This window comes from Gorilla gorilla, chromosome X, assembly GCF_029281585.2.
Source record: "Gorilla gorilla gorilla isolate KB3781 chromosome X, NHGRI_mGorGor1-v2.1_pri, whole genome shotgun sequence".
Lineage (NCBI taxonomy): Eukaryota > Metazoa > Chordata > Mammalia > Primates > Hominidae > Gorilla > Gorilla gorilla.
The window spans coordinates 57,669,835-57,697,600 of record NC_073247.2 but is presented as its reverse complement, the minus strand read 5'-3'; the positions used below and the strand labels follow the sequence as shown (position 1 = coordinate 57,697,600).

General features: G+C 45.4%; 1 non-coding gene across 1 annotated transcript; it reads right to left on the bottom strand.

The window, feature by feature from the left end:
• Positions 1-23,047: 23,047 nt before the first annotated feature.
• On the bottom strand, positions 23,048-23,151 carry LOC115932571 (small nucleolar RNA U13). The gene has a single exon (XR_004068834.1). It is a non-coding gene; the product is annotated as a small nucleolar RNA U13 (small nucleolar RNA).
• Positions 23,152-27,766: the final 4,615 nt, after the last annotated feature.

Sequence of the window (27,766 nt, the reverse complement as noted above, 5' to 3'; positions counted from 1 at the left end):
AATTGATACATATGGGCTGGGCGCGGTGGCTCAGGCTTGTAATCCCAGCACTTTGGGAGGCTGAGGTGGGCGGATCACCTGAGGTCAGGACTTAGAGACCAGCCTAGCCAGCATGGTGAAACCCCGTATCTATTAAAAATACAAAATTAGCTGGGTGTGGTGGCACATGCCTGTAATCCCAGCTACTCGGGAGGCTGAGGTAGGAGAATCACTTGAACCTAGGAGGCAGAGGTTACAGTGAGCCGAGATCACGCCACTGCACTCCAGCCTGGACACCAGAGTGAAACTCTGTCTCAAAAAAAAAAAAAAAAAGATTTGATACACAACATATGAAGATACAAAAGGGCTTGACAACAAATTTGCTATGTATATAACAAAGGCCAACAGGTTGCTTATGAAAGAAATGAAAATATTTTACCCCAGAATACATTTCTTTGACATATTTTGAAATGGCTGCCGCTTGGCCATCCTGACAGCAGCAGCCTTGCAGAGCTGTCTGAAGTGGGGAAAATGTGCATCTGTAGAGAATCTTCATGAATGTATCCATGCCCCCTCCCTTTCTCTGCCTTTCCCTGGATCCAGGAGAGATTGAGAATCTGGCACCTTTAAAAATCTTCACCATCAGGCTGAGTGCGGTGGCTCACGCCTGTAATCCCAGCACTTTGGAAGACCAAGAAGGCCAGATCACCTGAGGTCAGGAGTTCGAGACCAGCCTGGCCAACGTGGCGAAACCATGTCTCTACTAAAGATACAAAAATTAGCCTGGCATGGTGGCAAGTACCTGTAATCTCAGCTACTTGGGAGGCTGAGGCAGGAGAATTGCTTGAACCCGGGAGGCAGAGGTTGCAATGAGACGAGATCGCACCACTGCACTCCAGCCTGGGCAACAGACTGTTTCAAAAAGAAAAAAAAAAAACCAACCAAACAAACAAACAAAAAAACACCTTCACCATCAATTCTCTCTGAGGGAGGAGGCTTCGTCTGCATAACAAGGCCACCTTTGCCAGCCAAGCCTCTTCTCCCCCTCCCATAATCTGGGTGACCAGAATCTAAAACCCCATTATTTCTGTAATCTCGAAGTGGTATTTAAGGAGGCTCCTGTGTACACATGTTAAATACATCTGGATGCCTTTTCTCCTGTTAATCCATTCACCTCGTGTCAGTGATTTTCAGCGAACCTTTAGAGAGCCAGCAGCCTATGGCCCCCCCACTTGAATTTCTGGCCATGTGTGATCTTCCATCTAAAGGTTTTATCCAGGGGAAAAAGCATCAAAGAGATTATTTTCATTTGATGAGGAGATATATAAAAGGGATTTAGAATTGATATGGTTTAGTCATGGAGATACGTGCTAGCTATGTGACTTTGGCCTAAAATTAACCATATTGTTTCTTCCTCTTCCCCTTCCCCTTTTTCCTCCTCCTCCTCCTCCTCCTCTCCTTCTCCTCTTTCTTCTTCTTCTTCTCCTTCTTCTTCTTCGAAGGAGTTCCCCTCTTGTCACGCAGGCTGGAGTGCAGTGGCGAGATCTCGGCTCCCGGGTTCAAGTGATTCTCCTGCCTCAACCTCCTGAGTAGCTGGAATTACAGGCACCTGCCACCACACCTGGCTAATTTTTTTTGTATTTTTAGTAGAGACAGGGTTTCATCATGTTGGCCAGGCTGGTCTTGAACTCCTGACTGCAGGTGATCTACCTGCCTCAGCCTCCCAAAGTGCAGGGATTACAGGCATGAGCCACTGTGCCCAGCTTTTTTATTTTTTATTTTGTAGACGGAGTCTTGCTCTGTCACCAGGCTGGAGTGCAGTGGCACAATCTCGGCTCACTGCAACCTCTGCCTCCCAGGTTCAAGGGATTCTCCTGCCTTAGCCTCCCAAGTAGCTGGGACTACAGGTGCATGCCACCACGCCCAGCTAATTTTTGTATTTTTTAGTAGAGATGGGGTTTCACCATGTTGGCCAGGATGGTCTTGATTTCTTGACCTCATGATCCACCCGCCTCAGCCTCCCAAAGTGCTGGGATTACAGGCGTGAGCCGCCACGCCCGGCCCACAGTTTTTTGTTTTTTTTTTTTTTTTTTAGAGACAGTCTGATTCTGTCACCCAGGTTGGAGTACAGTAGGTCGCAGCTCACTGCAGCCTTGAACTCCTGGGCTCAAGCAATCCTCCCCGCTCAGCCTCCCAAGTAGCTGGTACTACAGGTGTGTGCCATGATGACTGGCTATTTTTTCTTTCATTTTTTATTTTTGTAGAGACAGGGTCTCGCTATGTTGCCAAGTCTGGTTTCAAACTCTTGGCCAGGCTGGTCTTGAACTCTTGACCTCAAGTGATCCTCCCACCTGGGCCTCCCAAAGTGCTGGGATTGCAGGTTTGAGCCATCGCACCTGGACTAATCATAATATTTCTGACAGTCATACGTTAGAAATTTCTAAAAATGGGCCAGGTGTGGTGGCTTATGCCTGTAATTCCAGCACTTTGGGAAGCCAAGGCAGGTGGATCGCTTGAGGTCAGGAGCTCAAGACCAGCCTGGCTAACATGATGAAACCCTGTCTCTACTAAAAATCCAAAAAATTAGCCAGGTGTGGTGGCGTGCACTTGTAATTTCAGCTACTCGGGAGGCTGAGGCAGGAGAATTGCTTGAACCCGGGAGGCAGAGGTTGCAGTGAGCTGAAATCGCACCACTGCCCTCTAGCCTGGGCAACAGAGCAAAATTCTGTCTCAAAAACAAAAAAAAAAAAAAAAAGAAAGAAAGAAAGAAAGAAAAGAAAATTTTTTAAATGGAAAAGATAATTGTCATTTTTTTTGCTTATTTAGAAATAATGGAACTCTGCCTGTGAGAAGAAACCCTGAGTATATCTGCTTTAAGTTTTATTTATTTATTTATCTATTCACTTACTTATTTGAGACGGAGTTTTGCTCTTGTTGCCCAGGCTGAAGTGCAATGGCATGATCTCAGCTCACTGCAACCTTCGCCTCCCAGGTTCAAGCAATTCTCCTGCCTCAGCCTCCTGAGTAGCTGGAATTACAGGCACCCACCACCACACCCAGCTAAATTTTGTATTTTTCGTAGAGATAGGGTTTCGCCATGTTGGCTGGGCTGGTCTTGAACTCCTGACCTCAGGTGACCCGCCTGCCTCGGCCTCCCAATGTGCTGGGATTACAAGCATGAGCCACCGTGCCCGGCCAAGTTATTTTTATGTTCTCTTAGAGTAGGGCCCAGCAATCAATGACCTGTGACCAAATATGGACCACTGTTTTTGTTTTTGTTTTTGTTTTTGTTTTGAGACGGAGTTTCACTCTTGTGGAACAGGCTGGAGTGCAATGGTGCGATCTCGGCTCACTGCAACTCTGCCTCCTGGGTTCAAGTGATTCTCCTGCCTCAGCCTCCTGAGTAGCTGGGATTACAGGCATCCGCCCCCATGCCCAGCTAATTTTTTGTATTTTTAGTCGAGACAGGTTTCACCATGTTGGCCAGGCTGATCTCGAACTCCTGACCTCGGTGGACTGCTGCTTTTGTAAATAAAGTTTTATTGGAATAAAAAAAATGATTAGCATTTCTATATATTATCACCAAAATTTGAAACACAATACCATACATAATTGCTCTAGAGAAGATAAAATACTTAGGTATACAGCTAACAAAACATGTAAAGGGTTAGTATTTTAAAAATTACAAAATATAGGCTGGGCATGGTGGCTCATGCCTGTAATCCCAGCACTTTGGGAGGCCGAGGCAGGCAGATCACCTGAGGTCAGGAGTTCAAGACCAGCCTGGCCAACATGGTGAAACCCCGTCTCTACTAAAAATACAAAAATTAGCCAGGCATGGTGGCGCACGCCTGTAATCCCAGCTACTCGGGAGGCTGAGGCAGGAGAATCGTTTGAACCTGGGAGGCGGAGGTTGCAGGGAGCAGAGATTGCGCCATTGCACTCCAGCCTGGGTGACAGAGTGAAACTCCTTCTCAAAAAAAAAAAAATTACAAAATATAAATGAAAGAAATCAGAGGAGATCCAAATAAATAGAGAGACATATCATGTTCATGGATTGGAAGACAACACGGTAAAAAGGAGTGGAGTGCAGTGGCTCATGCCTGTAATCCCAGCACTTTGGGAGGTCAAGGTGGGAGATGGCTTGAGGCCAGGAATTCAAGATCAGCCTGGGCAACACAGTGAAACCCTCTCCCTACCAAAAATACAAAAATTAGTCAGATGTGATGGTATGCACCTGTAGTCCCAACTACTCAGGAGGCTGATGTAGGAGGATTGCTTGAGCCCAGGAGAAGATCAAGGCTGTAAGTGAGCTGTGATTGCACCACTGCACTCCAGCCTGGATGACGAAGCAAGACTCTGTCACAAAAAAAATAAAGGCCAGAAAAAGCCAAACCTGCTGGGTTACATTCCCCGAGGGTTGGGCACTCTTGGTCACAAGATGTTCATGGTTGAGGGAACAAGGTAATAATGTTAACTAACTGAATAAAGACCCAGAACTTATGGAAATGTCCTAGTACTTTAAGAAGAAAAAGCATTCTTAGTTTAAGAATAGGTTTTGCTTTAGAGATAAGAGTAACATAGGAAAGTGACAACACTAATAGCCTGTCACAAGCTGATCAGAAACCTTTGCTGTAGAGTACACTATTATTTTTTATTATTTTATTTTATTTATTTATTTTTGAAACAGGACCTTGCTCTGTCACCCAGGCTGGAGTGCAGTGGCACAATCTTGGCTCACTGCAACCTCAACCTCCCTGGCTCAGGCGATCCTCCCACCTCAGTCTCCCCAGTAGCTGGGACTACAGGTGTACATGCATCACCATGCGCAGCTCATTTTTTTGGTACTTTTTATAGAGACAGGGTCTTACTATGTTGCCCAGGCTGGTCTCAAACTCCTGAGCTCAAGTCATCCTTTCGCCTCGGACCCCCAAAGTGTTGAGATTTCAGGTGTGAGTCACCACCCCCAGCCTAAAAAATCCTCATGACCTCAGGCCTGACGAAGTGTCATACATAACGCAAAATCATAATCTATAAAACGAAAATGTGATTAATTGAGCTTCATCAAAACCAAAAATTTTTGCCCTCAGAGAGACTCTTTGAAGAGAATGAAAAGACAAGCTACAGACTGGCAGAAAATATTTTGACAGTTTCCTATAAAACTAAACATGAAACTACCATATGACCCGATATTACATTCCTGGGCATCTAGCCCAGAAAAATGAACATTTACATTCACACAGAAACCTGTACAATGAATGGCTTTAGCAGCTTTATCCATAACAGCCAAAAACTGGAATTAGCCCAGATGCTGTTCAGTGAGTGAATGGTTAAATAAACAGTGGTACCTCCGTATGATAAATGCAACAGCTTAGTTGGATCTCAAAGGAATTATGCTGAGTGGAAAAAAAGCCAATCTCAAAGGTTTTATACTGTATGATTCCATTTATGTACCATTCTTGAAATAACACAATTACAGAAATGCAGAAGAGATTAGTGGTTGTCAAGGAGACAGGGATGGGGAGAAGGGCCTATGAAAGGCTAGCAGCAGCTCTTTGTGCTGAGGGAATGATTCTGAATCTTGATGGTAGTGGTTGTTATAGGAATCTACGCATGTGATTTGCGTAACGAATGATTTGTGTGTGTGTATGTATGTGGTGCAATTGCATAGCAGTACACACACACACACACACACACACACACACACACACAAATGAGTGCTTATAAAACTGAAGAAATTTGAATTAAATTGGTGGATTGTACCAGTATCAATTTCCTCCTTTTGATATTATACTATAGTTATCAAAAATTGCATAAATTATTCACAGAACCTCTGTACTTTTTTTTTCCAACTTCAACAGAATGTATCATTATTTCTAAATTAACAGTTAAAAAGGCAGTGAGTGGTGGCTCCCACTTGTAATCCCAGCACTTTGGGAGACTGAGGCAGGAGGATCACTTGAGCTCAGGAGTTTGAGACCACCCTGGACAACATAGGGAGACCTAGTCTGTACAAAAAAAAAAAAAAAAAAAATGGCCAGGCGCGGTGGCTCACGCCTGTAATCCCAGCACTTTGGGAGGCTGAGGTGGGCAGATCACAAGGTCAGGAGATGGAGACCATCCTGGCTAACACGGTGAAACCCCGTCTCTACTAAAAATACAAAAAATTAGCCAGGCGTGGTGGTGGGCACCTGTAGTCCCAGCTACTCGGGAGGCTGAGGCAGGAGAAAGGCATGAACCCAGGAGGCAGAGCTTGCAGTGAGCCGAGATTGTGCCACTGCACTCCAGCCTGGGCAACACAGCAATACTCCATCTAAAAAAAAAAAAGAAAGAAAGAAAGAAAAGAAGAGAAAAATTAATTAGCTGGACGTGGTGGCACATACCTGTGGTCCCAGCTACTCAGGAGGCTGAGGAGGCAGGATCACTTGAATCCTGGAGGTCAAGGCTGCAGTGAGCCATGACTGTGCCACTGCACTCCAGCCTAAGCAACAGAGCAAGATCCTGTCTCAAAAAAAAAAAAAAAAAAAAAGATAACTGGATCACCAAGGTTTAGCTCCTAGTAAAGTATATATCTAAAACAGGCAATATAGTCTCTAAATGTGGCAATTGTCCAAAAAGCATTTCCCATTTGGATAAAATGTTTAATTATGCAGTCAAAGGGAAGAGGAAGAGGCCCAGACTGGCCGTAAGAGACCCAAACCACACAAGGAATTCTTTCCACTCTACCTTTGTCCCTTCCATGCCCACCTCATGGAAACTGGGTTCTGGATTTTGCGAGTGGCCTAGGAGAGGTGTAGAGCTGGAACCATTTTTGTCTCTCTTGGGCTCTTGCTTACAGTTCTCTCCTGGCCTGACCTGTCATCTCAGAATGCTTTGGTAACCTTGTCCTAGACTTCAAGTCAAAAAAAAATGCTGCTGTGGAGGTGGCTACAAACCTATTAGCAAAATCCAGTGCACTCTGAGGAGGCCATAGCAGTGGGGTCCTGCTGACTCTAAGGGCTGTCTAAGTCTGTTTGGGCTACTGTAACCAACTGCCACAAAGTAGGTGGCTTGTAAACAACAGAAATGCATTTCTCATGGTTCTGGAGGCTGGGAAGTCCAAGACCAAGGCATCAGCAGATTCAGTGTCTGGTGAGGACCTGCTTCCTTGTTCACAGATGGCACCTTCTCACTGTGTCCACACATGATGGAAGGGGCCAACAAGCTTCCTTGGGCCTGTTTCATAACGGCACTAGTCCCTAATCACTCAATCACCTTCTAAAAGGCCACACTTCCTAATTCCATTACCTTGTGGTTAGGATTTCAACAGGTGAATTTTTGGGGGTCAGGAGGATGCAAATATTAAGGTCATAGTGATAGCCTCATTGTCCTCTTCAGAAGCACTCCAGCCTGCTTTGCAGCTGTTTACTTTTTAATTTTTAATTTTTATTTTTATTTCTATTTGAGACGGAGTCTCACTCTGTTGCCCAGGCTGGAGTGCAGTGGTGCAATCTTGCCTCACTGCAACCTCTGCCTCCTGGGCTCAAGCAATTCTCTTGCCTCAGCCTCCTGAGTAGCTAGGATTACAGGCATGCGCCACCACACCCAGCTAATTTTTGTGTTTTTAGTGGAGACAGGGTTTCTCCATGTTGGCTGGGCTGGTCTTGAACTCCTGACCTCAAGTGATCTGCCCACCTTGGCCTCCCAAAGTGCTGGGATTATAGGCGTGAGCCACTGTGCCCGGCCTGCAGCTATTTAATTCTGCTCAAAGAGTTTGTTTCCCATAACGGACACACAATTCGTTTATTCCTGTTTTAATAAATGGTTCTGGCCAGGTATGGTGGCTCATGCCTGCAATCACAGCACTTTGGGAGGCCAAGGCAGGAGGATCACTTGAGCCCAGGAGTTCAAGACCAGCCTGGACAACATAGGGAGATGCCATCTCTTAAAAAAATAATAGTAATAAATAGGAACAGCAAACCTAATACTACATGTTCTCACTTATAAGTGGGAGCTAAATGATGAGAACTCATATACACAAAGAAGGGAGCAATAGACACTGAGGCCTACTTAAGGGTGGAGGGTGGGAGGAGAGTGAAGATCAGAAAAAATAACTATTATGTACTAGGCCTCTGGGTGATGAACTAATCTGTACACCAAACCCCCATGACATGAGTTTACCTATATAAGAAACCTGCACTTGTACCCCTGAGCATAAAATAAAAGTTAATAATAATATTAATAATAACAAAACTAGCTGGGCATGCCTGTAGTCTCAGCTATTTGGGAGGCTAAGGTGGGAAGACTGCTTAAGCCCAGGAGGTCGAGGCTGATAGAGCAGGAGCACCATCATCTCAGACAAACACTGCCACTTTAAATTCCAGCTGCCTTTCCAGCTTCATGCATTTCAAGGAAATCACTTCTCTTCTAACTACAAGCAGCCAGAAAAGAATAGACAGTAAAACACAGATAAGACAGCTCAGGCACAGAGGAAGGCAGGGAGAAAGTCTCTTGGGTAACTGCCAAACTTCACCCCCATACAATGGGGCCCCAGTAAAACAGTGGGCCTTAATAAGCACATTCCTTTCCCTTCAGGTGCACTAAGATAGGGAAGCTAAAGGCAGACTCGGGAGCGGGGGTATGCCTGCAGCTGCAGGAAGATGTATGTGAACAGACACAAAACTCTCCCTCCCAGATAAGCACAACAAAGTGACACAGAAGCAGTCCAAGCCTCTGATAAACTCTCCCGCCCTGAACCCTTAAAGTAAGAGAATGCAGCTTCTGAACTAACTCTGCCAGAAGTCCCTCCCAGGTTTAAAATAAACCTGTTGACTGTCAAGCTACCCTCCGTGTTTCTCTCCTCTTTCTTTAATTCTTACATTTGATGCTGAAACCCGGGACGGGTGTTGGGGGCAAAGACTCTCTTGCAACCCAGGAACCAATGCACAATGGCAGCGCATCCTGAGTTAACTTCCAGATCCTGAGGGTCTCTGGCCACCCGCCCAGTCTTTTCTTTCACTTCAATTTTCGAGCGATTTGCATGAGGAGGACAACTGACCTGAAGGGGACTGCAAGGCTCAGGCTGGGACTACTCCCTGGTGAGCTTTCAAAACCCTCAGGTCTCAGGAATTCACCTCCGACCGCCTGTAACAGGTATTTCGCTCCCTAACGCTTGCTCCTTCTTCCTCCTTCTTCTCTCTCTCTCTCTCTCTCTTTCTCTCTCTCTTCCTTGTGTGCCTTCAGTCTGGGAGGCCCTTTGCTGATTCCAACTGGAACATCTAACATCGGACACTAATTCAGCTGACTGGTAAGGTCTTCCTTCTCCTGGCTTTCTCCCAGTACCTGCTGTCCAGGTCCCCAGAGGACCAACAGGACTAAGCTAGAGGAAATCTTAGGGACGCCCAGTTTCTTCTTAGCTTCACCATCCTCTTTTGGAAAGAAGATTCTGGGTCTCTGTCTTTTGTCTGGGGACGCCTAGAACAAAACAGACACCCTCAGCTTCCTCTTACCAGTCCACATGGGTGCCAAACAATCCCACATTCCTACGTCCTCCCCACTGGGCTGTCTCCTTCACAACCTCACCAAACTTGGCTTACGGGGGACCCTAAAGCCAAAACATTTAATTTTCCACTGCAACATGGCTTGGCCCCAATACAGATTAGATAACAACAGACGATGGCCCAAAAATGGCACCTTTAACTTTCAAATTCTCAGGGACCTTGACAACTTTATAACCAGTAATGGCAAATGGCAAAAGATTCTCTATATTCAGGCTTTTTTCTACCTTAGATCCCGACCCTCCCTATGTCAAGCTTGCATCCCTCATGAAATCATTCTTCTTAATGAAAACCCTCCCCAGGTCTCTCCTTCCCCTGGAACCCCTTCCTCTGAAACTCTTTTTGACCCTGCAAATGAACCCCCTCCATGTTCTCAGCCCCCTGCACCCGCTCCTCGCCTGTCCGAACCCTCCGCCCCAGCAGCCCCTAACCCTGCCCCTCCTCCTTCTCCACCTGTAACCCGTTCAAAAACTACTCCAGCCAGTCAAACCACCTCTGCCATTCTCCCTCTCCGGGAAGTGGCTGGAGTTAAAGGCATTACTTGCGTTCATGTTCTTTTCTCCATGTCTAATCTGTCGCAAATTGAACAGCATCTGGGATCTTTCTCTGAAAATCCGTCTCGTTATCACAGGAAATTCCTGCACATAACTCAATCCTTTAATTTAACTTGGCACGACTTTTACATAATTCTAACCTCCACCCTCACTCCTGATGAAAAAGAGCTCATCTGGCATTCAGCTGAAGTCCACACAGATGAACTCTATAATCAAGCCCCTATACAAAATCCAGTGGCTAATGATGCAGTCCCCCGTAGAGACTCAGATTGGACTTACCAACAGGGAGACAATGGCATCAGATGAAGAGACCACATGATTAGCTGTCTCCTTGTGGGTATGGACAAAAATGCCCATAAGGCAGTTAATTATGAGAAACTTAGAGAAATTACACAAGAGCCCCAAGAAAATCCTGCCCTTATCACACCTCACTGAAGCTATGCTAAAATATGCCAATTTGGACCCAGAATCTAGAGAAGGTCAAACTTTTCTCCACCTCCAATTTGTTTCCCAATCTGCCCCAGATATCTGGAAAAAATTACAAAACTTAGAGGAGGGTCCCCAGACATCCCGGCAGGACCTCCTAAATGTAGCCTTCTGTGTCTTTAACAACAGAGATGAGGAACAAAAAATTCAAAAAGACAAACATCTCTCATTAAAAAGCCAGATGCTTGCCTCTGCTATCCAAAAGCCAGTTACACAAAAGCCTCCCAATGACCCAAAAGAAAACTCCCCGACCCCTCTGGGAGTCTGTTTCCGATGTGGCAACTCTGGACACTGGGCAAAGGCTTGTCCTAACCACTGGTCCCCCACCAGACCGTGTCAAACTTGTGGTCTTTGGGGACACTGGAAAGTGGACTGCCCCCAGCAGGGACACCCTCCCCGTTTGGGTGCGGCTCATAATAAAGCCCCCTGACCATCACAGGAGGAAATCTCTTCACTGCTGGCGCTGACAACGGAAGACTGAGGGTGACCGGGATCCTTCGCCCCCACGCCTAGTGAGTCCACAGAACCCAGGGTAATTGGGATGGTGTCCGGTAAGATTATTTCCTTTCTTTTGGATACCGGGGTGAGTCTTTCGGTGTTAACTGAATATCAAGGCCCATTAAAACACTCATCCATTTCTGTTGTTGGCATGAAGGGCACACAAAAAAACCCACACAAAACGCCACCTCTATACTGCTCATTTCAGGGTGTCACCTTCACTCACTCTTTCTTGGTCATCCCTCATTTTCTCACTCCTTTACTAGGAAGGGACATCCTACACAAATTAGGGGGAATCATCCATTTATCAGCCTTACACCAAAGCCACCCTTATTTATTATTATGTCAAGAACAGAACCCCTCCTCAGACACTCAACATCAAATAGATTTAAACCCCAAATTCCTTAGCCATGTAAATCCCATGGTATGAAACACTAACTCCCTCATAATTGCTACCCACCATTCTCCAATTCAAATTTCACTGAAGGATCCTAAGTGCCATATAGTGGTCCCACAATACCCCCTCAACTCTAATGGATTGCGGGAACTCAAACCCATCATCTCCTGACTTTTGACTGCCAATATTTTAATCCCCACCCATTCTCCCCACAATACCTCTGATTCTCCCAATTAAAAAACCAGATGGCTCCTATAGACTGGTTCAGGATTTGCAACAAATCAACTCTGCTATTGTTCCTGTTTATCCTGTTGTCCCAAACCCTTTCACCCTCCTACCACGAATTCCTCCCAACACTAGCCATTTCTCTGTATTAAACCTATTAAACCTCAAAGATGCCTTTATTTTTCTTTCCCTCCACTCAAAACCTTTTTGCTTTCACTTGGACTAACCCTGACACAGGCCGCTCCCAACAACTCACATGGACTGACCTCCCTCAGGGGTTTAGGGACAGCCCTCACATTTCAGTCAGGTACTTCAATTGGGTCTTTCCCAACTATCTCTACAGCCTAGCATTTTGCTTCAATATATGGGCAACTTACTTCTTTGCAGCCCCTCTCTAGAACATTGCATTCAACACACCACCAAGCTTTTAAATTTTCTGGCTGAATGCAGGTACCAGGTATCAAAAGGGAAGGCCCAATTGATCTCCCCAAAAGTTTCATACTTAGGACTAATCATAACTCCAAATACCCAAGAAATTCCGCTGGCACAAAAGCAAGGCATTCAACAAATCCCATTTCCCAAAACAAAAAGGAACTTACTTTCTTTCCTTGGATTAGTGGGATATTTCTGATTATGGACAGCAAATTTTGCCATTATTGCTAAACCCCTTTATGAACACACAAAAGGAAATCTTGACCAACCACTCATTTCCACCCCAGACCTTTATCATGCTTTCTCTCACCTAAAACGTGCCTTATTACAGGTCCCTGCTTTAGGCCTTCCAAACCCCCTGAAACCCTTTCACCTATATTTACACAGTTCTTATAATCAGGCCCTTGGACTATTAGCCCAACCTATGGGAGATTCTCTCCAACCAGTGGCATATTTTTTAAAACAACTAGACCTCATTTATAAAAGCTGACCCCTTTGCTTAAAAATTTTGGCCACAGCCTCTCTGATCATCCCTGAGGCACAAAAACTCACATTCTACGAACCCCTTCAGGTATTTTCTTCTCACAGTCTACAAGATATGTTCAGTCATAAGGCGCTCACCTCAATTTCATCCTCTCACTTGCAAGCCCTACTACATTCAATTCCCCTTCAACCCTCTATCTCTCTTCATAAATGCTTCCCCACCCCCAATCCCACCACTCTTTTACCTTTGGACCCCGACCAACACTCACGCTCTAATCTAATTGAAAGTTCGCTCGCCATGTTTCACCACCTTACTTCCACTCACATAAAGGGAGCCCCAGATTGGTTTATAGATGGCAGCACATCAAAAAACCCTTCCCTCCAAGCAGGATATGCCATCATTGAGGAATATCATAATAATACCCACTCTTTCCCACCTAGAAGCATCGTAAAGGCTGCCCCTTTGCCTTTGGGCACATCCTCCCAGCAAGCAGAATTAATCGCCCTAATAAAAGAATTAACCCTAGCAGAGAGCATACGAGTTAATATATACACCTATTCTAAATATGCCTATAACATCATCCATTCCAATGCCCAAATTTGGAGCGAGTAGAGCTATCTCATGGCTAAAGAAACTCCGATAATTTGTGAAAAACCAATCCATCATTTGCTAAAGGCAGCTTTACTCCCAGAAAAGTTTTCAGTTATCCATTGCAAAGGACATCAATCAAATAACAGCCACATTTCTTTAGAAAACTGTAAAGCTGACTGTTGGGCAAAACAAGCCTCAACCAGTCATCCAATTCCCCAATACCTATTTCCCCTCATACAACATATCCCCTCCTTTTATGCAAAACACCAAACACAACTAATCACGGTGGGGGCACAATTCAAACCCCCATACTGGTTCATAAAAAACAAATTAGTCCTACCTGACCCTGAAAAAACAACTCTTTTATGGGACATTCACAACCTCTTCCACACTAGCCATTCCCCTCTACAACATTTCTTAAGTTCCCAGATACACATAGCCCCAGATATAAAGGAACAGTTAAAAGTCATTTCCCATCAATACTCTATTTGCCAGAAAGCTTCACCCCACTCCAACACTAAACCCCCTTCTTTCCCATCCCATCTGGTCAGGGGACTCCTTCTAGGACAGGATTGGCAAATTAATTTTACCCATATGCCCCCAGTAAAAAAGGTTAAATTTCTTTTAGTTCTGGTCGATACCTTTTCGGGATGGGTTGAGGCTTTTCTCACAACCAACAAACGAACTTCTACTGTCACCTCCAAATTAATAACAGAAATCAAACCCAGGTTCTGGGTGCCTTGTTCTTTTCAATCTGACAACGGTCCTGAATTCATTTCTCAAATTACTCAAACACTTGCACAAACTCTACATATCACCTGGAAGCTACACATCCCCTATAGACCTCAATCTTCAGGAAAGGTTGAAAAAATGAATGGCATTCAAAAAACACCTCACCAGGTACTCGCTCCAAACACATAAAGACTGGGTCACACTTTTACCTTTGGCCCTTCTAAAAATTCAGGTGCTCCCATGTAAACCCTTAATGCTCAGCCCCTTTAAACTCATGTATGGGAAACCACTTGCCCTTTTTGTTCCACCTCAGGGTCAAGCACCACCTCTACCAACCCCTCTCACTTGCCCTCTTCTGCATACCATCCACCATTTCATTTGGGAATATGCTGACAAATACCTGCCACAACCCGCTGCCAACTCCTCTAATTCCTTCCTACAGCCAGAAGACTGGGTTCTCATAAAAAATCCCAGTCCTACCCCCAAATCCCCCCTCACATCTAAATGGAAGGGACCTTACCAGATCATCCTTACCACACCTACAGCAGCAAAACTCCGGGGACTCCCTAACTGGATTCATTACACTTCTGTCAAAAAGAAAGACAAAAAAACCAATAAACTTCCCTTCACCACATGCTCAAACAACTGAATCTAAAACTCCTTCAGCCTTTTCTTGTGTCTCCACAGGACCCACTTCCCTTTGCCTCACCTGAATCCCAGAGGAAAAAAAGGAAAACTCCACATAAGCCGCTTATGTCTCTTTCTCTTCCAAACTTTCATCGCTTCCTAATCTGCCTTGCTACAGACCTTCAGTGGTACCCTTACGAAGCTCCCATTGCACATCCTGATCAGCTCCTTACTATTTTATGGGACCTATGGCTTCAAGGAACTTTCGAGGACTTTACTCCTACCCAAATAACCTTTTTCTCTTTTTGCTTGCTTCTTTTAATATAAATTCCCTAAGCACATCAATCTCACCAATAAAACCACTCCTCACTGCCCTCAAGCTCGAACACTCTATAAACCTTACACAATCCCTCTTACTGCCAGCTAACTCTTCCCTCGCTTTGGAATGCTGGATGTGTTTATCATTATCTTCCTCAGCTTACTCAGCCCTTCCTGCACCCCTTCATGACCTTTTAACTGGAAATATAACCCTAATTTATAAACTCCAAAAAGGAGTTTCCCTTTTTAAAAAAGTTGACACTCGAATCGGTGATTATCCCACTTCCGGGGCCAATCAGGCTAACAAATTATTTCAAACCTATTACAACTCCCTACAACACCTTAAGCCCCAAGGCCCTCCCATTGAAGGGCCTATAACTAAACACACTCCCCTTTTTCAACAAGCCTCACTTTACTTTTCGGCCTCTAAGGGAAATATCCCTGTAGGGTCATTAATACTTAACCAATGCAACCGCACTATCGTTGTTAAACACCCCTCTGACCACCAAACTAATCAAATTAACTACCAAGTGTCACTTGAAGCAGATGGGAACATTTCTGCAACCGGCTCGTTTTACGACCTCTCCCTTAACCAATGCCTCCAGGCCTAACCTGTGCTGTCCCTAATGCCCACCTTTTTCCATGGCTCAATATTAATGGCACAACATCCGACCGCATTAAATGTGTAAAAAGTAACTCTTCCTATATCTCTACTATAGTAGGCGCCTCCCTGGCCTCCTCTTTGTCAGTCTGGAGTAATGAACCACAGGAAAAAAAACAAAAAAACAAACCAACAAAAAACACCCTATCTTTAATTCATTTGTTCTCTTTCCATATTTCTGCCTGTGTTTACAGCAAAGTCTTGTTCTTTTTGTGTGGCAGCAACACCTATCTTTGTCTCCCCACCAATTGGACTGGAACCTGTACCCTAGTTTATCTATTTCCCTCCATCAGACTAGTTTCTCCTAATCAGCCTTTGCCCATCCCATCCATCCAATACGTTAGAAAAAGATGGGCCATCCATGTCATTCCTTTAACGGCCGCCTTAGGTATAACCTCTGGACTTTGATTGGGAGCAAGCGGATTAGCCACCTCCTTAACATACTTCAAGGCTCTTTCAACAAAACTACAGGGCTCTTTAGAAGATATAGCCCGAAGCTTTGTAAGAGTCCATGACCAACTAGACTCCTTGGCTGGAGTAGTCCTCCAAAACAGATGGGGACTAAATCTTATAACGGGTGAGAAAGGGGGCCTCTGCCTCTCATTGGGTAAGAAATGTTGTTTCTATCTCAACCAGTCAGGCCTAGTAAGAAATGCTGCTGAAAAACTAAAAAGAAGGGCTAAAAAGCTAAGGGAATACCAAAAGAACCAAATAAATTCTTGCTTTAAAAACAAAATCATAGCATGAGTCATCCCATTCCTGGGTCCTCTCCTAGTAATATGCCTAGGACTAATGTTTTTATTCTGCCTAATTAACCTTTTTCAAAAATTTTTAACTGACAGAATCATGGCCATTTTGCAACCACCCAAAAACATTTACAGATGGTGTTACTCCTGCAGTCAATCCGAGACCAAGAAACTCTCCGCCCCACCTCAGCAGGAAGTAGCCAGAAAGAACACGTCGCCCCCTCATCCTTTTATAACTATAGGGTCTGCAATGACAGAGCAGGAGCACCGTCATCTTGGACAAATACCGCCACTTTCATTTCCAGCTCCCTTTCTAGCCTCACGCATTTCAAGGAAATCACTTCTCTTCTAACTACAAGCAGCCAGAAAAGAACAGACAGTAAAACACAGATAAGACAGCTCAGGCACAGAGGAAGGCAGGGAGAAAGTCTCTTGGGTAACTGCCAAACTTCACCTTCATACAAGGGGCCCCAGTAAAACAGTGGGCCTTAATAAGCACATTCCTTTCCCTTCAGGTGCACTAAGATAGGGAAGCTAAAGGCAGACCCGGGATGCCTGCAAATGCAGAAAGATGTATTGGAACAGACACAAAACTCTCCCTCCCAGATAAGCACAACAAAGAGACACAGAAGCAGTCCAAGCCTCTGATAAACTCTCCCACCCTAAATCCTTAAAAATTCTTAGTCTGTAAGAGAGTGCGGCTTCTGACGTAACTCAGAAGGGTCAGAAATCTCTCCCAGGTTTAAAATAAATCTGTTGACTGTCAAGCCACCCTCCGTGTTTCTCTCCTCTTTCTTTAATTCTTACAGAGGCTGCAGTGAGCTATCATACCACTGCACTCCAGCCTGGGTGACAGACCAAGACCCTGTCTCAAAAAAAAAAAAAAAAAAAAAAAAAAAAAACCCTGGCGAGGTGGCTCATGCCTGTAATCCCAGCACTTTGGGAGGCCGAGGTGCATGGATCACCTGAGGTCAAGAGTTCTCGACCAGCCTGGTCAACATGGTGAAACCCCGTCTCCACTAAAAATACAAAAAATTAGCTGGGCATGGTGGTGGATGCCTGTAATCCTAGCTACTCGGGAGTCTGAGGCAGGAGAATCACTTGAACCCAGGAGGCGGAGGTTGCAGTGAGCCGAGATTGCACCATTGCACTCCAGCCTGGGCAACAAGAGCAAAACTCCGTCTCAAAAAAAAAAAAAAAAAAATTAGCTGGGCCTGGTGGTGGGTGCCTGTAATTGCAGCTATTTGGGAGGCGGAGGCAGGAGAATCACTGGAACCCAGGAGACAGAGGCTGCAGTGAGCCGAGATTGCACGACTACACTCCAGCCTGGGCGACAGAGTGAGACTCCACGCCCCCACCCGTCCCCACCCTCAAAAAAAAAAAAAAAAAAAACAGGGTCTTAAACTCTAGCTACAGTTCATGCCCCAAGAGGGGACCTCGTCTTACAAGGACATCAGGCCTACACTTGCTTGCGCACACAGACCAGACTAAGCTCTCCAACATGAATGGTGAGGAGCAGTCATATTGCCCTGGATTTCCTGCTGGTGGCCAGGGCTGGCTGTGTGCAGTTGCCGACACCTCTTGCTGCACCTGGATTAATGACCGACTTAGCTGGCTTGGCTTTGACCAGGAGCCTGACTGTGGTCTGTTTTCCAGGTGGGTCTGATCATTCTACTTGATCATAGCCACAGTTATTCTCATCTGATGTCACTTAACGCCAATAGAAAGGATTTCATCCATGCCACTGTCACAGTACAATTAATTGGGGCATCTGATAGGGTGGCCTGTGCTTTTTTTTTTTTTTTTATACAGAGTCTTGCTCTGTCATCCAGGCTGGAGTGCAGTCGCACCATCTCAGCTCACTGCAACCTCCGCCTCCTGGGTTCAAGTGATTCTCCTGCCTCAGCCACCCGAGTAGCTGGGACTAAAGGTGTGTGCCACCATGCCTGCTGATTTTTGTATTTTTGGGGTGTGTGTGTGTGTGTGTGTGTGTGTGTGTTTTGAGATGGAGTTATGTTCTTGTTGCCCAGGCTGGAGTGTCGTGGCTCGATCTCGGCTCACTGCAACTTCTGCCTCCCAGGTTCAAGAAATTCTCCTGCCTCAGCCTCCCGAGTAGCTGGGATTACAGGCATCTGCCACCATGCCTGGCTAATTTTTTGTATTTTTAATAGAGATGGAGTTTCACCATGTTGGCCAGGCTGGTCTCGAACTGCTGAGCTCAGGTGATCTACCCACCTCGGCCTCTCAAAGTGCTGGGATTACAGGTGTGAGCCACCGCACCTGACCTGGCCTGTGCTTCTTGAAAACAAATTCTTAGCTGGTTACACAAAAGGCCAGGCAGTGCAGTTGTAGGGACCAGCTCTGCCATGATGCCATGGAGACCTTGCACATCTCCACGTGGGCGAAGGCAAAGGCTTACCTGAAGTCTGACTTGAGTCTTGGCAGAACGTCCTGTGATTTTTTTCCAGGAAGTGGGCAAGACAAGCAGCCTGGTGAGGAGCCACCGTGAGGCAGTTTCTCATCGGCCTTCCTGGCTCTGGTGTGGTATCGGGCTTTCTAACTTGCCCAGACTTAATTTCCAGCTGCAGGCTTCTGTGTAAGTCTATTACAAAACTGCTTGTGGTCGTTTTTGAGTTGGCCCTTCAATGTCACCTGGCCCCTCTGGTTCAGTGTCATCCTGTGGGACTAAGGATGTTGGAGCTGACACCATGATGGTCTTACTGTCTCTTTAAGCAATAAACTGTCTGAATGCAGTTGGGCTCACCATTTCTTTAGCGGCTGAATCCGTGGACACGTGACAAGCCAGCCTAGCAACCGCCTCCGCACCGTTGCTTAGGAACTGCTTGACCACTTGACACAAATGTGCAGAAATGTGAGGGAGGATATGCTCTCGCACACTTAGGCATTTTGATGAAATATCTTTCTAATGTCACCTTACTTTACAATTTCCCGCAGCAGCTTCCTGGGTCACATTGCCCTAATACATCAATACCCGTGAGCACTATGGAACCCTGCACCATATTAGGACTGGAAACCCACTGGGAGCTTGGATGTGGGGCGTTACTTAAGATATTCTAAAAAGGAAGACAAGAAACCATAACTGTACTCTTTCTTACTAGAAAAAAACTGCAATGCAAAGAAATTACTGCATCAGTGTAACCTAAGATTGCAGATCACAAACATTTCACAGTAAAAAGGCTATTTGGAGATTAGTTAAGCCCAAAACCAAACTAAACCAAATGGGTCCATAGTCTTGTGTCTGTCATACAGGTCAGGAAACAGAAACACCAAACTGTAAAGTAACTTATCCAATATCTCACTTGTGCAGTTGAGACTGACAGTTTCCCTTTCTTCCATCAAAAATTGGTCTCCTTACACAAGCTGTGTAAGGGGCTGTGAACAAACACGTACACGTACAGCAAAGAATATGCTCTTAGTCTTTGGTTTGCAATTCTCTTCCCCTTTGAAAAGTTAGAACAGCCTGTAATCTCAACACTTTGGGAGACCGAGGTGGGCAGATCGCTTGAGGCCAGGAGTTCGAGACCAGCCTGGACAACATAGTGAAAGCCTGTCTCTACAAAAAGTACAAAAAAAAAAAATTAGCTGGGTGTGGTGGCACGTGCCTGTGGTCTTAGCAACTTGGGAGGCTGAGCTGGGAAGATCACTTAAGCCAAGGAGGTTGAGGCTGCAGTGAGGCGAGATCACATCACTGCACTCCAGCCTGGGCAACAGAGCAAGCCTCTGTCTCAAAAAGAGAGACAGAGAGGGAAGGGAAGGGAAGGGGAGGGGAGGGGAGGGGAGGGGAGGGAGAAAGGAAGAAGGATGGAAGGGAGAAAGGAAGGAGGAAGGAAGGAAGGAAAGAAAAGGGAAGGGAAGGGAAGAAAGAAAAGTTAAAACATATTGTTGCATTAAGCAAAATCTTGAAGCAGACCAACAGATGAAATTTTTCACTCTTATAGAAAGTGTATGCCCTACATGTTGGCGCGTGCCTGTAGTCCCAGCTACTCCAGAGGCGGAGGCAGGAGAATCACTTGAACCTGGGAAGTGGAGGTTGCAGTGAGCCGAGATCACACCACTGCACTCCAGCCTGGGCGACAGAGCCAGACTGTCTCAAAACAAACAAGCAAACAAAAAAACACAACAACAACAAAAAGAAAACATATGCCCTAAAAATGTGACTATCTGGGGTGCTCTGGGAATGTGGCAAATGCTAGTCTATAGCACTGGTAGTTTCGGGGGTGCAATACTAGCGTGCAAGTGATAGTCTTTCTCTCGGTACTCACACGTGAAGGGCATCACTTGCCTGCGCGCCACTGTGCCAGTGTTTGTAATGATTTCGCCTCTATGGCTGGCCACCCTCTCACTCCTGATCTCTGTTCCGAGGCCATCACCCCACCCTTGCATGTTGCATATTCAGATGTCTATCTGGGTTTGTAGAGGGATATTAATAAGATAACCAAAAGTTTATTTTATTTGCAGTTTTTGATTATACACATTAATCACACTTTTTGCACTACTGATAGTGAGTTACATAACAAACATAGTCTCAATATTCGAATAAGAAGCAAAATACTAGAAAGATCTGCCTTCTCTACCTGGCTTTTTTATTTCTTTTCTGAGTTGCAATGTGGCTGTTAGAAAATATCCTTACAATAACTGAATCACTTTGATTAAATTAAAGTGATAGCAACATGTTGATGTTTAACATGTTAACTTATATCTTTTTAAAGAAAATTAACTTTATTTCATAATTTGTGTCCTTAAAAGAGAATGTTTGTGTAATCACAAAACGTTTTTCCAAGTTATTGGGTTTTTTGTTTGTTTGTTTGTTTTTGTTTGTTTTTTTCCTTTCTATACTGGGGTCAGTACTACAAAAACAAAAGTTACTGAATTTCAGCTGAATACTACTGTTTGGTAGAAGCTCTGGGCCTGAAATCTGCTCCTCTGTTGTCAAAAGATGTACTAGGCCAGGCATGGTGGCTCATGCCTGTAATCCCAGCTACCCAGGAGGCTGAGGCAGGAGGATTCCTTGAGCCCAGGAGTTTCAGGCTTCAGTGAGCTATGATTGCACCACTGCACTCCAGCCTGGATGACAGTGAGACTCTCTCTCTCTTTTTAAGAGACAAGGTCTCAATCTCTGGTCTGGGCTGGAGTGCAGTGATGCAATCATAGCTCACTGCAGGCTCGAACTCCTGGGCTCAAGTGATCCTCCCACCTCAGCCTCCCAAGTAGCTGAGACTGCAGGTGAGAGCCACCATACCTTCCTTGTAGAGACAGGGGACTCACTAAATTGTGCAGGCTGGTCTCAAACTCCAGGCCTCAAGTCATCCTCCTGTCTCAGCCTCCCAAAATGTTGGAATTACAGGTGTAAGCTACCTTGCTTGGCTCCTGCCTCTTAAAAAAAAAAAAAAAAAAAAAGATATACACCATGGAGGCTGAAAGAAACTGGGGAAGGTACCATCTGTTTCCTGCTGTGCCCATTAGTTCCATCGGAGATAAATAAATGCAGTTTTACTTATGTTTTAAAATGTGGGCCAGGAGTGATGGCTCACACCTGTAATCCCAGCACTCTGAGAGGCTGAGGCCAGTGGATCACCTGAGGTCAGGAGTTCGAGACCAGCCTGGCCAACATGGTGAAACCCCGTCTCTACTAAAAATACAAAAATTAGCTGGGCGCAGTGGCGGGCGCCTGTAATCCAGCTACTCAGGGGACTGAGGCAGGAGAATCACTTGAACCTGGGAGGTGGAGGTTGCAGTAAGCCGAGATCACGCCACTGCACTCCAGCCTAGGCGACAGAGTAAGACCGTGTCTCAAAAATAAATAGGCCAGGCGCAATGGCTCACACTTGTAATTCCAGCACTTTGGGAGACCGAGGTGGGCGGATCACGAGGTCAGGAGATCGAGATCATCCTGGCTAACATGGTGAAACCCCGTCTCTACTAAAAATACAAAAAATTAGCCGGGCATGGTGGCACCCACCTGTAGTCCCAGCTACTCAGGAGGCTGAGGCAGGAGAATCGCTTGAACCCAGGAGGCAGAGGTTGCAGTGAGCCAAGATCATGCCACTGCACTCCAGCCTGGATGACAGAATGAGACTCCATCTCAAAAATACAAGTAAATAAAAATAAATAAATAAATAATAAATAAAATGTGCACCAATTTAAAGAAACATGTAAAGTAAATAATGTTCATTTGGTACGTGGATATGGCAAAAGTGATGGTTGTATCTGAAGTACTGAAGTCTACGCTACCCTGGCCTATCTCTTGTCATGTGCATATGCTTTATGTGTGAGTCATATATAACATATATAATATGAAATACAAATATATTTTAATATATACCCTCCATGTTAAAACTTGGGAATTATGAAGAAAGTATCACAGTCTTTGGATTTCTTTTCTTTTCTGTTTTGTTTTGTTTTGTTTTTTGAGACAGTGTTCCACTCTGTCACTCAGGCTGGAGTGCAGTGGCACGATCTCGGCCCACAGCAACCTCCGCCTCCCAGGCTCAAGTGATCCTCCCACCTCAGCGTTCCGAGTAACTGGGACTACAGGTGCCCGCCACCATGCATGGCTAATTTTTGGTTTTTTTTTTTTTTTTTTTGTAGAGACAGGATTTCGCCATGTTGACCAGGTTGGTCTCAAACTCCTGATCTCAAGTGATCCGCCCACCTTGGCCTCCCAAAGTGCTGGAATTACAGGCATGGGCCACTGCTCCTGGCCGGATTTCTTTTTCTTTTCCAAAAATGGCATTTAGAACCATAACCTTTTTTTCCCTCATGTCAGATGGGTAATGTGCCTGTGCTGTAACAAGGTTGGAGAGAGGCACGTCTCACACGTGAGCGTGAAAACCGAACCACCATACTTATGAACCACAAAAGGGTGGGCAGCTACCATCTTTATGAAACAGTGTATTGAGGAGAAATCAAAAGGAGAATTAGGCTATGAATTTATACATCACACACCAACTTCAGAGAATGGGCTTTTGTGGCCATGGCTGTGTTTTGAGCACCACCTGGTTAGCAAGCTGGAACTCAAACCAGTTCTCTGAACTCCAGTGTTAGAGTAGCTTACACGATGCTATGTACTGAGAAAACCATACGGGATGAGAAAAACATATGGTAATGGTAACAGAAATTGATTCATTCCAGTGTTCACACAATGCAAACATGCCAAAGGAAGGACTCAGCCTGAACATATTTCCATTATGATGTAATTCTACAACTACAATCTAGTGTCTACACTTTTCTTTTCTTTTCTTTTCTTTTTATTTTATTATTATTTTTTTTTTTTGTGATGGAATTTCGCTCTTGTTGCCCAGGCTGGAGTGCAATGGCACGATCTCAGCTCACTGCAACTTCTGCCTCCTGGGTTCAAGCAATTCTGAAGGATGCCTCAGCCTTCTGAGTAGCTGGGATTACAGGCATGCGCCACCACGCCCCGCTAATTTTGTATTTTAGTAGAGACGGGGTTTCTCCATGTTGGTCAGGCTGGTCTCGAACTCCTGACCTCAGGTGATCCGCCTGCCCTGGCCTCCCAAAGTGCTGGATTACAAGCGTGAGCCACCGCGCCTGGCCAGTGTCTACACTATTACAGGTGAGTAACAAAAATGAATATTATGGAACATTTCAATTCAGAATGTTGCCCTGTAGTGTTAAAAACGGAGTAGGGGGAGATATGTGTATTTACCGGTGAGGGTGAGATATTTATTTTATAGTGTTTAAAATGAAGCAATCCAGCCAGGGGCAGTGACTCACACCTGTAATCCTAGCACTTTGGGAGGCCAAGGCAAGAGGATGGCTCGAGCCCAGGAGTTCGAGACCAGCCTGGCCAACATGGTGAAACCCCATCTCGACAAAAAATACAAAAATCAGCCAGGCATGGTGGGGTGCACCTGTAGTCCCTACTTGAGAGGCTGGGGCAGGAGAATTGCTTGAGCCCAGGAGGTTGAGGCTGCAGTGAGCCATGATCGCGTTACTACACTCCAGCCTAGGAGATAGAGAGCCTGTCTCAAAAAAAAGTTTTTATGACCACCACGGTGGCTCACACCTGTAATTCCAGCACTTTGGGAGGTCAAGGCAGGTGGATCACTTGAGCTCAGGTGTTCGAGACCAGCCTGGCCAGCATGGTGAAACCTTGTGTCTACTAAAAATACAAAAATTAGCCAGGCGATGTGGATTACAGCCAGGCATCTGTAATCCCAGCTACTCGGGAGGCTAAGGCAAGAGAATCACTTGAACCCAGGAGGTGGAGGTTGCAGTGAGCTGAGATCACGCCACGGCACTCCAGTCTGGACGACAGAGCAAGACTCCATCTCAAAAAAAAAAAAAAAAGAGGGTCCCAATCCTGTTGTGTTGCCAGTGTCCACGTTCCAGCTTTTTGCTAATCAACAAAGCCATTCTTTTTTTTTTTTTTTTTTGAGACGTAATCTCACTCTGTCACCCAGGCTGGAGTGCAGGGCTTGAGGGTTCCAGCAAACACCTCTGCCATCTGTCTGCCTGCTTTTTCTGTCACTTTTGAAATTCTGGTATCATGCCCATGGTCAAAGCAACTAACTTCTGTGGCTACTAGAACTTTCTTCTTCCTTTTTTTTTTTGAGACGGTGTCTTGCTCTGTCGCCCAGACTGGAGTGCAATGGCGCGGATCTCTGCTCGCTGCAACCTCCGCCTCCCGGGTTCAAGCGATTCTCCTGCCTCAGTCTCCCAAGTAGCTGGGACTACAGGCACGTGCCACCATCCCTGGCTAATGTTTTGTATTTTTAGTAGAGACGGGGTTTCACCATGTTGGCCAGGCTGGTCTCGAACTCCTGACCTTAGGTGATCTGCCTGCCTCGGCCTCCCAAAATGCTGGGATTACAGGCGTGAGCAACTGTGCCCTGCCTTCTTCCTGCTTTTCTCACTCTGCACTTCCTGCTGCTGTCGATGAAACTCAGCTTCTTATTCCCAGGCACTCTCAGAGTGAGGATCCATAGGAGGCTTTGATTCTCAGGACAGATAACCCCATCTTTCCTCTGGTTCTGACTTATTTTTCTGTGTCCTTGTTACTGTGGTCATACCCAGAGAAGTAACATTTTGTCTTGCATTTGCAAGAATCTCCACCTTTCCCCACAAAGAGATTTCAGCACAGTGGCTATTTTAACAGATACCATGCAGCACGTACCACACATTCCCTTCCTGAGTCCTCGAAAGTAATTTTCAGCTTTTGATTGGTTATATTTTTCTTCCCAGCTACATTTTGGGAAGTCCAGCAGAATAACTTGCTACTCTTTTAAAGGTTCTAATGATAAAATGAAACAAAACACCCCCTTTTTATCATCACCCACAAAGCCCTAATGCGTGCAACAAAGATTGTGAAATGGCCAGAGAACAGTTTGTGAGACAGAAAGGATGGCTTTGTTGGCCAGGCATGATGGCTCATGCCTATAATCCCAGCACTTTGGGAGATCGAGGTGGGTGGATCACAAGGTCAGGAGTTCAAGACCTGCCTGGCCAACATGGTGAAACCCCGTCTCTACTAAAAATACAAAAATTATCCAGGCGCAGTGGCAGGCGCCTGCAATCCCAGCTACTCAGGAGGCTGAGGCAGGAGAATCACTTGAAGCCGGGAGGCGGAGGCTGCAGTGAGCCGAGATCATGCCACTGCACTCCAGCCTGGGCAATAGAGCGAGACTCCGTTTCAAAAAAAGAAAAAAAAAGAGAAAATATATTCTATGGGCCATGTGCGCTGGCTCACGCTTATAATCCCAGCAATTTGGGAGGCAGGAAGATCGCTTGGTCCTAGGAGTTCAAGACCAGCCTGGGCAATATGGCAAGACTCTGTCTCTATTAAAAAAAAAAAAAAAAAAAAAAAAAGGCCGGGCACAGTGGCTCATGCCTGTAATCCCAGCACTTTGGGAGGCCGAGGCAGGTGGATCACCTGAGGTCAGGAGTTCAAGACTAGCCTGGCCAACATGGTGAAACCCTATCGCTACTAAAATACAAAAACAGCTGGGCATGGTGGTGGGTGCGTGTAATCCCAGCTACTTGGGAGGCTGAGGCAGGAGAATCACTTGAACCCGGGAGAGGTTGCAGTGAGCTGAGATCGCACCACTGCACTCCAGCCTGGGCGACAGAGCAAGACTCCATCTAAAAAAAGAATGAGGCGAGGCAAGGCGAGGCGGGGTGGCTTGGGGTGGGACGAGGCGAGGCGTTCTGCGCTTGTGGTCCCAACTGCTCTAGAGGCTGAGGTGGGAGGATCACAAAAAATACAACCCTGTACATGAATGTTCATAGCAGCTTTATTTATAATAGCCACAAAGTGAAACAGCCCAAATGCCTTTTCAACATTAGGGATGAATGTTTATCTCTGTGATATGTCCATACTATGGAACAGTGCTCAGCAATACAAAGGAGCAAACCCTTGATACATGCAACGATTTGGATGGATTTCCACGGGATTATGCTGAGTGAAAAAGCCAATCTGAAAAAATTGAGTATTGTATGATTTCTTTTATACAATAACCCTGAAATAAGAAAATAGAGATTAGGTGCTGCGAGGGATTAGGGTGGTGGAGAAGGTAGGTGTCTGTTCCGTTTATAAAGGGGTAGCACAAGAGAGCTTTGTGGGGATGGAAGCCTTCTCTGTCTTGAATGTGGTAGTGGTTACATGTGAAATAACTGAATGGAATTAAACTCACACACATAAGTGCACACAAAACTGGCGAAATCTGAATACACTCTGGATTGCACCAACGTTAATATCCTGGTTTTGACATGGTACTAAATTTATGCCAGATGTTACCATTTGGGGAATTGAGTGGAGTGCATGGGTCCTCCCTTATAATTTTTGTTACCACTGCATGTGAATCTATACTTATTTTAAAACAAAAAGTTAAAAATCAAAATAGGCCGGGCATGGTAGCTCACGCCTGTAATCCCAGCACTTTGGGAGGCCGAGGTGGGTGAATCACCTGATGTCAGGAGTTCGAGACCAGCCTGACCAACATGGAGAAACCCCATCTCTACTACAAATACAAAATTAGCCAGACATGGTGACACATGCCTGTAATCCCAGCTACTCACGAGGCTGAGGCAGGAGAATTGGTTGAAACTGGGAGGCAAAGGTTGCGGTGAGCCGAGATCGTGCCATTGCACTCCAGCCTGGGCAACAAGAGCAAAACTCCGTCTCAAAAAAAAAAAAAAAAAGAAAAAGAAACAGAAAAAAGAATCAAAATAAATAATGAAAGGAATGAATTATATAACCTACTGAATAAATTAGAAAACCGTGAGTCCATACTGCCATAAATAAATTAATGAATAAATGGAAAGTTTGATGAGGAATGGGATATTGACATAGCCTCAAAGTACCTCCCCACTCCGAACTGAAATAGGAAAATAATAACTTTAAAGTACAGAAACATGGCAAATACCATCTTAACGAAGGAATCAAAGTGAATATCATCAGTATTCAAATCATGTGCCACCTCATAGGCTGAAATGAGGACACAGCATCACCTCTGTG